Here is a 13180-nt window from a genome sequence, read left to right as displayed (position 1 = left end):
TTGCAGCACAAGCAGCAGCCATTCAACGTCTAAGTGTTGCAGTGGAAGCTCAGACTGCTGTCATGCAAGCTCAGCTTGCTGCCATTCAAGCTAAGGCTGTTGCCACCAAGGCTGTGGATTACAGTGTGCAAAGGGGCTTGCAGGGTATTACAGCAGTCCAACAATCTTTCCTCTAACAGATTACTAGGATTGCTGAGGCGCTGCTATGGGGGAGTGACAGTGGCTCCACGAAGCAAGAACCTGCTGTCCTCTCGCAGGAAAACAGCATTTGTCTTCCCACCCCAGACGTCAGCGGCCCGTGCCGAGATGGTGCAGTCCGCAGCCAGGCCTTCTAGGTCCAGAGCTGCTCATGGTTGTCCTCCAAGGCCATCTGCAGTCTCATCTACTGAAATTCAACTGTCTTCCACCAGCTATGCTGCAGCCATTGGAGTAGCACTGCATGGGAGCACTAGAACAGGAAAAGGCACACGGAAGACAAGCATTAAGGGAATTGCCTTTTATATGCAATATGGCATGATTTCATTTATACATTTGGTTTGGAATGTGTATTTTATGGTGTCTTTTATTTTTGCACTGTGGCCAAGTAGACGCTGTGATAGTCAGTGACTGAGGGAAGGTAAGGTGTGGGACTGTTGGTGAATGGGGAATTGGGGTTGCGGTCAACGGTCTTTCTAAGCTGCGCATCAAATGCCATTTTGATACCTAAACAACAGGTGCTATCTATTCCAATTTCACGTTGACCATTCCTGAATTTAGCTTTGAGCTTGGTTTGAACTATTATACACTGTTGAAATCAAGCTCAACATACCTCATTCATCATTTGTTAACAGTTCAGCACAACCCAATTCTGGTGTTCATTTCCTGAGAAGTACTTTATGTACTAGTAACAGTGTTTAGACTTATGAGAGTACTTTTGTGTCAGCATCTACATATACAAAACGGAGTTAATCAATGACTTTAATTCCAATTCTGAGTGTGTGATGTTTTACACATTGACTTGTTGCAATATTTTTCCTATTGCAGTTATTTAAATTCCTTATTTAAAATGTAAATTGAAAGAAAGAACAATATTAATTCTGTTACTTTCTCCTCCCAATTATTCCACGTAGCCAATTTCCCCTCCCCTAATATGCTTCTCCAATCCATACCCCTGACTGTATATTTTGAGTGCACCTCATGGTTAATGACTTTATGTCTCGAATTGACCATTCATGCTATCGGAGAACATTAGTTCATAAATTTCCAGGTTGCTAAGAAACAGAAAAGGATTAGCAGAAAATAGTAACAGCTTTAAACCTGTAAGTGCTCAAACTGCTACTGAGTGTTTGGCTCCTCAATGTTAATTGTGTAGGATCATATGTAACAGCACAGAAACAGGTTGTTTGACCCATCAAGTCTGTGCTGGTGTTTTTCTCCACAGGAGCCACCTAGTCTAATCCCACTCTTCTGCTTGTTTCCCCCACTCATTAATATTCTTTTTTTTCAAGTGCTTTAACAATGGTTTTAGCAGAAAATTTTACATTACAGTTTTTGTGTAAAGTTTCATTTTAAATTTCCCCAGCAATTATTTTTGTGATTCTCTGAAGTTTATGCCAAATTGTTTCCGTGTCACTGACAAGTGGAAATAATCTTTTGCAATTTATGTTGTCATAACCCTTCATAAACTTGAAGACCTTTATCAGGTCATCCCTTAAAGAAAGAAAGACTTCCCAAAGCACTTTACAACCAATTAAATACTTTTTGAAGTGTGGTCACTGTTGTAATGTAGGAAATGCGGAAGATAATTTGCGCTCAGCAAGCTCCCACAGCAATGTGACAATGACCAGGTAATGTTTATTGAAGGATAAATATTGGCCAGGACACCAGGTATAACCCCTATTATATATGTAAACTTGTATTTACTCTGTACAGCCACCAGAGGGCTCATCCCCTGGAGTCCCAAGGGATCCCACAATCCCTTGGGCGAACAGGTATTTAAGGAGGCCTCACAGGTTGGAGAGGCACTCTGGAGACCTGCAATAAAAGACTAAAGTCATACTTTACTTTGAGCTCACAGTGTTCAGTCTGACTCTTTCTCCATACATAACAACCCCCCTGCTCATCTTCAAAATAGTGCCATGGGATCTTTTACATCTACCTGAGAGAGCAGACGGCATCCAGTTTAATATCTCATCCAAGAGATGGCACCTCCAAAAGTGCAACATTCCCTCAATACTGCAGTGGAGTGTCAATCTAGATTTTTGTGCTTTAGTCTCAAATGGGACCTGAACCCACAACTTTCTGATTTAGAGGCAAGAGTGCTACCAACTGAGCCACAATAATTGTGCTGAATCTATAATTAGAGGAACTGATAGCCTTTTTTGCAGCAATGACAGGAGGTCCTGAATTGCATATTGCCTCTCAAGTCATCATCATCATAGGCAGTCCCTCAAAGCGAGGATGACTTGCTTCCACGCCAAAAAGGGATAAGTTCACAGGTGTTTCAATGAAGGACCTAATATTCCAGATCCCGAACTACATCGTGAAGGGTGGAAGATGCCTGTGCTTGGATTTTTTTAACGTGTGGTGGCCATTGCACACCAGCCACCACACGGGCTTGACAGAGCTAGGTCTTGGTCCAGTGGCAAGGATTACCCAAGACTAACTGGATAGCAGCTCTGCAGTACAGACCGAGTGCGCACACATATCGCAGTGTGGGCTGGCCTGTGCTGCCCCTGGGCCCTCGCCTCTTCTGGGCCCCAGATTCACGTGCCAGAGTAAGGGACACACGGTGTGAGTAGAGAAACTACTAGAAACAGAGGGAGAACAGCCAGAAATCTGGTTCACATGAGAACCAGTGACTAATGTTCCCTCTAAGTTAAAGGTCCCACGCAGGCTGTTCACTGGCTTTTTCATTGTGAATACCGCGCATGCGCAGAAATTTGAAGGGACCGTGCTTTAAAAGAAACAGGCTGCACAGAACAAAGAGCAGCTTACAGAAAACATTGCCAGTGACATAGGAAAGAGTAGGGTGGAGGTCTTCTAAAGGGAAATATTAGGAGGTAAATGGTGGATTAAAAAGCAGGAATTGAGGCTAATGTATGGATTATTCCTAGAACTACACGCTAGCTCAGTTAGGGAATGGCAGATTAGACAATGCACAATTTGATAGATGATATAGAAAGAAGAGTTTCAGATTTCTGGGGCTTTGGGACCAGTTCTGGGGAATCTGCAAAGTTGGGTAGACTTCATCTAAACCGAACTGGTACCCATGACCCTGCAATAAATAGAGCAAAGGGGGAGGATTTAAGTTATTTGAGCACAAGTCAACATTTTAAAATAGCATTGGGAGGAGGGAAAAGGTTGGAGAGGGTGGAGATGGAAAGTTTTACAGAAATTAAGCAGAGCGACAAATTTAAAGAGGCAGGGGACCAAAACATGGGAAACCTAAGAGGTGAATGCAGTGGACCAATGTGTTTATACCAATGGTAGCAATATTTCAAATTAAATAGATGAATTAGGAGCACAGAGCCAGTTAGAGAGGTATAATGTAGGAGCAATTACAAAGACTTAGGTATAGCTGGGCAAGATTAGTATCTAAATAGAACAGGATATAGGATTTTTAGAAAAGATGGGGCAGGAGGACAGAGGCAAAAGATAAAATTATGGCAAGAGAAACGAGGGATCTCTGGATAAGTATTAAATTACATGGAATTTATAGCACAGAAACAGGGCATTCAGCCGAACTGGTCTGTGCTGGTGTTTATTCTCTGCACAAGCCTCCTCCCACCCTACTTCATCTAATCCTATCATCATATCCTTCTATTCATTTTTCCCACATGTACTTATCTAGCTTACCCTTAAATGCATCTTTGCTAGTCGCCTCAACTATACCATGAGTAAATAAGTAAATTATAAATAAATAACTAGATGGAATTACTTTGGGTAGAGCTAAGGAACAGAAAAGTTAGCCAACAGTGGGTTGGAGTATTTTACAGTCCTCCTAACTGTGATGATTTAACACAAGAATGTATGCAGACTAGGGAAGCCTGTAAGAAGAAAAATAAGAGGTGATTCAGAAGGGAGCCATCTTTTGCCTACAGCCCTCACTCTGACTCACATTTCCTTTGAGTTTGGCAATGAGAACATGGGATTGTGGAATCGGCCCATGTAGAAATAATTGAAGATTTGAATCTGCATATAGATTGGGAGAGAAATAGCAGCACAGTAGGAAAGGGAATATATTTATTAAGCGAATTAAAGCATCAAGGCCCCAAAATTGCTTGTTCCGTCATATTCCTGTTGTAAATCCGGCAGGAATCTGATGGAATAGCCACAAACTCAAGGCCAGGATATGATGAGGCCTGACCTTAAATCAGAGTTCCATGTATGGCCTTGTGGAGGTGGGGTCTCCACTTGACCCTACAAGGACATCAACATAAAGGGATGTGGTCTTCCTGGGAAACCGCTGAAGAGGCCTGTTTTTAACCTGTGGAATACCCTACCACAGAGAGTTGTTGATGCCAGTTCAAGAGGGAGTTAGATATGGCCCTTACAGCTAAAGGGATCAAGGGGTATGGAGAGAAAGCAGGAAAGGGGTACTGAGGTGAATGATCAGCCATGATCTTATTGAATGGTGATGCAGGCTCGAAGGGCCAAATGGCCTACTCCTGCACCTATTTTCTATGTTACTATGTTTCCTAGAGTCCCCTCCCACTGACCCAATGAATGCCAGTGAGGTGAGCCATGGAGTTGATACTATATTCCCGAAACAAGCTCTCTACTCCGAGCTACGTCACGGCAGACGAGCCCCAGGGTGGGAAGAGAAAATGTTTCAAGGACACCCTCAAAATCACCTTGAAAAAATGCAACATCCCAACCGACTCTTGGGAATCCCTGACCCGAGACCGCTCAAAGTGGAGGAAAAGCATCCGAGAAGGCGGCGAACACTTCGAGTCTCTTCGTCAGGAGCACACGGAAGCCAAGTACATACAGCAGAAAGAGCGTATGACAAATCAAGCACTCCACCCACCCCTCCCTCCAACCACCACCTGTGACAGAGACTGTAAACATAGAAACATAGAAAATAGGTGCAGGAGTAGGCCATTCGGCCCTTCGAGCCTGCACCACCATTCAATAAGATCATGGCTGATCATCACCTCAGTACCCCTTTCCTGCTTTCTCTCCATACCCTTTCATCCCTTTAGCCATAAGGGCCATATCTAACTCCTGCTTGACTACATCCAATGAACTGGCATGAACAACTCTCTGTGATAGAGAATTCCACAGGTTAACAACTCTCTGAGTGAAGAAGTTTCTCCTCATTTTGGTCCTAAATGGCTTACCCCTTATCCTTAGACTGTGTCCCCTGGTTCTGTACTTCCCCAACATCGGGAACATTCTTCCTGCATCTAACCTGTCCAGTCCAGTCAGTATTTTATATGTTTCCATGAGATCCGCTCTAATTCTTCTAAACTCCAGTGAATACAGGCCCATTCGATCCAGTCTCTCCTCATATGTCAGTCCTGCTATCCCGGGAATCAGTCTGGTGAACCTTCGTTGCACTCCTTCAATAGCAAGAACGTCCTTCCTCAGATTAGGAGACCAAAACTGAACACAATATTCCAGGTGCGGCCTCACTAAGGCCCTGTACAATTGCAGTAAGACCGCACTGCTCCTATACTCAAATCCCCTAGCTTTGAAGACCAACATGCCATTTCCCTTCTTCACTACCTGCTGTACCTGCATGCCAACTTTCAATGACTGATGTACCATGATACCCAGGTCTCGTTGCACCTCCCCTTTTCCTAATCTGCCACCATTCAGATAATAGTCTGTCTCTCTGTTTTTGTCACCAAAGTGGATAACCTCACATTTATCCACATTATACTGCATCTGCCGTGCATTTGCCCACTCACCTAACCTGTCCAAGTCACCCTACAGCCTCTTAGCATCCTCCTCGCAGCTCACACCTCCACCCAGCTTAGTGTCATCTGCAAACTTGGAGATATTACACTCAATTCCTTCAACTAAATCATTGATGTATATTGTAAATAGCTGGGGTCCCAGCACTGAGCCCAGCGGCATCCCACTAGTCACTGCCTGCCATTCTGAAAAGGACCCATTTATCCCGACTCTCTGCTTCCTGTCTGCCAACCAGATCTCTATCCATGTCAGTACATTACTCCCAATACCATGTGCTTTAATTTTGCACACCAATCTCTTGTGTGGGACCTTGTTAAAAGCTTTTTGAAAGCCCAAATACACCACATCCACTGGTTCTCCCCTGAACACTCTACTAGTTACATCCTCAAAAAATTCTAGAAGATTTGTCAAGCATGATTTCCCTTTCATAAATCCATGTTGAATTGGACCGATCCTGTCACTGCTTTCCAAATACGCTGCTATTTCATCTTTAATAATTGGTTCCAGCATTTTCACCACTATTGATATCAGGCTAACTGGTCTATAATTACCTGTTTTCTCTCTCCCTCCTTTTTTAGAAAGTGGTGTTGCATTAGCTACCCTCCAGTCCATAGGAACTGATCCAGATTCGATAGACTGTTGGAAAATGATCACCAATGCATCCACTATTTCTCGGACCACTTCCTTAAGTACTCTGGGATGCAGACTATCAGGCCCTGGGGATTTATCAGCCTTCAATACCATCAATTTCCCTAACACAATTTCCTGACTAATAAGGATTTTCTTCAGTTCCTCCTTCTCACTAGACCAATGGTCGCCTAGTATTTTCAGAAGGTTATTTGTGTCTTCCTTCGTGAAGACAGAACCAAAGTATTTGTTCAATTGGTCTGCCATTTCTTTGTTCCCCATTATAAAATCACCTGATTCTGACTGCAAGGGACGTACGTTTGTCTTCACTAATCTTTTTCTCTTCACATATCTATAGAAGCTTTTGCAGTCAGTTTTTATTGTTCCCAGCAAGCTTCCTCTCATACTCTATTTTCCCCCTCCTAATTAAACCCTCTGTCCTCCTTGGGCCTTCTGTTCTGACACCTTTTGAAAGATATTTAATATTATTGTTTGTTTAAATAATTTGGACTTTTCTTTCACTAATCTTTCTGTAAGGGGTTTTCACAGGGTTGTTGTGCCTTGGGTGTCTCTCTCTGGGCTTCTGCCCTCACAGCTTATGCCTGGCCTGTGAGGTACCCTGAGTGCTGCAAGAGCACCCCTGGAGAGACTGTGTCCACAGCTTATGAAGAGGGTTTTTGAGACTCGTGCGTCCCCACAGCTTATGCCTAGCCTGTGAGGCACCTGTGAGTGTCAAACACTCCTAACCCCTTCTTCCCTAGCCTGTGACACACAGTTGAGCGTTTTCGAGGCGCTCCTAGCTTCCCTTACACGGTTCTGACATAAGACTCACGATCAGGAGATGTAATACAATAGAACTGAGACAAGGTGATTCCAAGAGGAACTTTAGGCTTCCAATTTATTTGGCAAGGTGTAACTCAACAAACAGCAATACACCAACAAAACAATCCCCCTAAATCCCACTAAACGGACACAACGAAAATCTTTACACCAGTTTAGCAGTACAATGCCCAACCTCCCACCTTTCCTGGCCTAACTGAGTTGGGAGTTCTGGGGACCAGAAGTTATACTCACTACTGTGCCTTCTGCAGTCTGGTGGTTTGTTTCTTCTATCTTCGGTGTCTTCGGACACTGGTTTTCCTTCCGTGTCGAGAGGCCTGTGGTTGTGGTTGTTGAATCACCAGGGCAGGGAAAATCATCACTCCTCTCTCTCACTACGTCAGAAACCCCTTTTTTATAGCCAGATTATCCAGTCCGCCTCTCCTGCTGAAGTCGATTCTTCTCATTGGTGGCCTTTTGATTTTGAAAAATGCAACAGTTTGAGGTTTTTAGGTTTTTTCCCCCACTGATCTTAACCTACTCAAGGTTTGAGTGGGTGTTGATTGCATTGGCCTCCTGTAGCCATTGTGCTAGTCTGGCCTGAGCCAGATATTTCTATGCCTGATGAAAAAGGTGTTGGAATATGTATGTGGCATTGTTTAAATGCTAATGTTTTCAAGGGGCAAGTTTCGAGGGTATACAGTTCCCAGACAATTTGATTAGTTCCAATGTCCAAACTGGCCCTTTTGATATTGACTCCACCCCTTTTCTTGCAGACCTTAAAAAAAATCCCAAATTCGATTAAAGTTCATAGTTTCTTCCATGTGCACTTTAGGATTTCAAACTTTCTGGTAGATAGTTCCAAATTAAATTCCCTTTCCTATGAGTCCAAACACGGGGGGGGGGTCTCCATTTGTGTCCCAAAGTTTTCCTTCCATCGGTTTCAATTCACAGCACAGACTGATCCCACAGCCCCTTTCCTTCTGGGTAAAATGAGGGGGTTTTCGTCCTCCCCTACATAATCCCCCATCTGACACAGTCAGACACCACTCGAGTGTGTCAAAGTTCAGGGTGGTGAGAAAACCCTAGGTCTCCCAAATTGCCCAACTTTCCCCAGTTTAACTCTAAACTGATCCCGTCAATATATATCGTAATTCCTTTTAACGCGGTACTAAACACAGAAATCCAACAGGTTACACTACACGACAGCAACATACATATATGTACTTAAGGTTACAGCAGTAATTGTACATTGAGTCTCATTTCGGTCTCAAACGTAAAACAAAGAAACCTGCCCTGCAAACTCCCCAGGGGCCATGTATGAAAAACGCAGTCATCCCTGAAAATAACAAAACCGCCTAAGTGTCGCGGTCAAGCTTTGTTTACACACCTTGAGTGTTTAGCAACGGCTCTCCTGGCTGTGTAGTAGCCTGAGGAACTGCGTTCTTTTTCTTTTTCTCCTGAGCTTACAGCTTGTAACTAGCAGATAAGCTACAATCAGGAGTTGGCCGATTACTAAGGCATGCGATCCCACCCGGATCCATGCAGGTATGTCTGCCCGTATTCCCAAATCCCACCATGCTGGGGGTTTAATCTGGGCAATCTCCCCTGCTAGAATTTCAGTTTTCTGCTCCATGGTGTAAAAATGTTTTTGAGACAAATCCACTGCCTGGAGGAGGGCTGTAAGTTTCTCAGGTAGTGGGGCAATGGGATAGCCAAAATGGGCGACATATTGTTGTAGATGGCTGAGGTTGTTTTGTACCGTGAGGTGAATTGTGGAAGGTTCAGGGATGGGTGTGATTCTGGTGTGTGCCACTTGAACCTCTGCCCTGGGTTTAAAGCAAAAGCTGCTGTACGGAATTGGACACCACCTTCCCGGTCCGTGTTCATACCGTTGGGCACTTGTGGTGACACAATATGTCCCACCGCCTACATATGCTACCTGTGGAGGCATGTGGTTAGGGGCCATTACCTCCATTGTGCAATTGATAGGCTCTGCCCCAGCAGTGCTGAACCCGCATTGTGGCCTTGCAAAAGCGTTCAAGTGCTGGGGGCACAGGATTACCTGTGCTCCCCTGCTCCGACAACCCGAGAGGTCTGTACCTGTCACAGTGTGCTCCCACATTGTGACATAAGGTGGGACCTCTTGGAATCGAATATGCACCCCTCCATGAATGACTCCCACATTCTCCACTCGGTACAAGGGTGCTGGTCGTGGGGACGCCCCCATCACGGGCATCCTGACCACCACACCCATGATGGTATGATTTGACTTTCCACAGTCCACCGGTACCGGGTAGGCTTCCGACGCTACACGAAGTTGGCAAGGACTCAAAACATTATCATAAGGGTGCAGTGCTGCTAAGTGCTGGTTGCTGATCCAGGAGGGGACCTGTCCCTGTCTCAGATCCTCGAGGTTACTCTGTCCCTCTCCCAGCAACCAGGCCCCATAGAGCACGCACACCTCATTTTGGGCGGCTTGATCGGAGGCGTTTCTATCCTCCCGAATCAAGGCGTTTACAGCCCTGGCCTGCGCCTCCAATTGAGAGATAATCTCCTTTAAGTGAACTGTCATTGCCACCTCTTCGTGGAGCGCGGATCCCACTACGGTATTCTCGTCCCCCAGGACTTTGCGCAGCTGATTCTTTAACCCATTTATCTGGAGGGCCAGCTGCATGTTATCCAAACTGTTTATGGCGGACGCCCCGATGTTAAACCCCGTAAGAATGTCATTTAAAGTGCCACGCCTCTGCCTGCCCGGTTTGGCCCTATCCCACTGTTTATACAAGTCTGTCACTTTGACATCCCCGAAGTCCAGTTCATAGAACTTCCGGAACATCTCCCGCAGCAGAGCCTGGTATAACAGCTCGGTTTCCCGGGGACACCACGTAGGTAGGCGGACTTCTGTCAGATTTAGCACCACTGATGCCACCACGTAGTGTACCCCCTGATAAAATAGTTTCTCGGTAGGGACCAACACTAAACCATTCCCCGGCCCCCTGGTTGTTGTCAGGCACCAGTGTGGGACGGTGGGCTTGGCCGAGGGTGGGGGCTTCCTTTCCCGAACTACAAGTTCGGTGGCATTTACTGGTACCCGGGGATTAGGGATCACACACGCCTCCCCGCTGCGATCCCATCCCACCCCATCCCCGACATCCTGCCCCCACCTATAAAAAGCAATGGAGACCCCCTCTGAACACACGCGAGTGGATCCCCACATACACAAATAAATTCCTTGGTCGTACGCCCACCATTTCTCCCAGCACACCGTTACCCCGCCGGATGACCCCATGATGGTTCGGTAGGTATCATTATCCAGACGTTCCCAGTCCGAGTGTCGGTCTCCCATGTCCCTCTTGAGCTTTCTGAGCCACCACCACCGTCCCAGAGGTATGTCCCCTTGGCAAGTTAGGCATACCTTCCTGCCTTCTGTCACTCTCACTCTGGAAGTGGCCACAGCGATCTCCGGGCAGGGGATGGAGGCCTCTCCGTAGGTAAAGTCCTTATGGTTGGAGTACTTGGTGGAGTTCGATCCCAACCACCCAGGCCATTTCCCCTCATGGGAGTAGGTGACCCGGCCATCCGCCGCCGGAGTCCCTTCTCCTGTGGTCACTGTCGGCGCTCTGCCCCCGGAGCATCCGAAAACCAGGGAGTCCTCGGTGTCCCCTCGGTGCCCGGTGCAGATCCTTAGCGATACCAGCATCACTAACGTCCAGTAGGGAGGTGTTGACATCTGAAAGGCAAGAAGAACATGGCCTTGCCTTGAGAGACCTCTCCAGGCTCGGCCCACTTAACATGTTCCAAACACAAAAATGCTGTACCCAACCGTCACTGATTTACCTAAACACATATACACACAACACAAAGTAACAAAACAGGAAGGGAAAATATACACACCGCCACCCGTCCCCGGGTGGCCAGGCTATATCCTGTCACTGTACAGGCGTCGTCGACCACTTGGCTGACCGTACCCTGGGGACCAGGATGTCCTCTGCTGAGGGGCTCGTATGGTCCCCCTAAATGAGTCTTGTGCTGCCCTCCAAGGCCGTCCCGAGCCCCGGATGATCGGTGGGAGACCCTTGCTAGCGCAACAGAGCACCCTCCCTGTTGTCTTTCGCCGTATTAGTCTGGGGCGGGGGGCTAAGTAAACAGGGGACCACGGCGCCCTGGGCTGTGGCACTCTGTTACTCCTCCTTACTGTCGGTGCAGAGTCCCACGTTATGGGCTGCAGTGCCATCTCCTCCACCTCTTGGGCTAGCCCCAGCTGATCCACCATGGGAGGTTCAGCTTCCCCTTGAACCTTGCTAATGGTAGAGCCTTTCTCCCTACTTCTGTTAGTGGGCTGGGAACCTCTACCCAGTGGTGGGATAGCCTTACAGGAGCAGTGAACCAGCCCCGGCTGTAGAGCTTCGGGGCCCGCTGCCTCCTCCGGAGCCTCCAAATCCACCGGGGCCTGTTCTTCCCCCAGTGCCTGATTCCCTTCCCTTGCTCGTCCCCTCTGTTTTTTACCTCTTTTGGGGTCAAACAATTTACACTGATTAATGTGATACCACTTCACCCGGCGAGGCAGTCGAACCGCATAGACCATAGGGCTAGCCTTGTCGACTATGCTGTATGGTCCCATATATAATGCTTCAAAAACCCCGACCCGAGCATAGTTCCTCACCATTACCTGGTCCCCTATCTCCCATTCGTGGTGTTTGCTGGGTTCTAGCAGCAATCGGTTACTCTGATGCTGTCTGCCCATGTTACTAGCAGCCTGCCAGTGAATCTGTTTCAGGTGTTCAAACAGGTTCCTGACAAACCGGTCCCGGTTCACCTCTCGGAGCTGCCCTTCGGTGAGAACCGGCGCCAACACATGCACTGGGGTTCTCATGATCCGGCCCGTCATCAGCTCATGGGGTGAGTACCCTGTGCTCTTTGACTGACTGGCCCGGATTCCCATGAGGACCAACGGTAAGACCTCCACCCACTTGTTCGGTGAGTCTCCCGTCTCCTTGCGCAGCCTTTCCTTTAGGGTCCGGTTCAGGCGTTCTACGGGGCCTGAGGACTGAGGGTTGTAGGCGACATGCCATTTGGCTCTTATCCCCAGCACCTTTAGGGTGGCCTGCATCACCTGGCCGGTGAAGTGGCTTCCTCGGTCGGACTCCACTATTTGAGGTAGACCCCACCGAGAGAACACCTCCCTCACCAGGATTTTTGCAGTCCCCACCGCGGTAGCTGTTCGGCAAGGGAAGGCTTCCACCCACTTGGAAAACACATCCACCAGGACAAGGCAGTATTTATAACCTCCCTGGGCGGCCGGTAGGGGTCCGATGTAGTCGATCTGGATCGACTGCCATGGTCCCTCTACCCGCCTGACGTGTCCCATAGACGCCTTCCTTTTCTGAGGGTCTGGATTGTTTGCAGCGCAAACCAGACAGCCCGCACAGAAGTTGCGGACGTCTTCCCGGAGGTCTGGCCACCACCCTGCCTTTTCTACCCGTTGCCAGGTAGATTCTGGCCCAGGGTGTCCCGCACCTGGACCCTCATGGGCCAGCTGAAGGAATTCCCTCCGGTGTTGTGGCGGCACTACCCATTTGTCCCCTTTAAACAACATGCCTTCCCGCACAGCAATATCTACAGCACTGTATGGGCCCTCTGCCTTTTCCCCCCTTTTGATAGCAGCCAAGGCAGCCTTCAGGACCGGATCCTGCATCTGGACTACTTTAAGGTCCTGGGCCGCAGCCGCCCCTACGCTCCCTTGTGTCCCTGGCTTGCTTCTTGCTGCTGCTATCCTGCCTGCCTCATATGGGTCCCATGGGCGACCTGTGCGAGCACCTTCCTTTGC

The sequence above is a fragment of the Pristiophorus japonicus genome, chromosome 9 (assembly GCF_044704955.1).
Source record: "Pristiophorus japonicus isolate sPriJap1 chromosome 9, sPriJap1.hap1, whole genome shotgun sequence".
NCBI classification, from domain to species: domain Eukaryota; kingdom Metazoa; phylum Chordata; class Chondrichthyes; family Pristiophoridae; genus Pristiophorus; species Pristiophorus japonicus.
Note: the sequence above shows the minus strand (reverse complement) of the source record.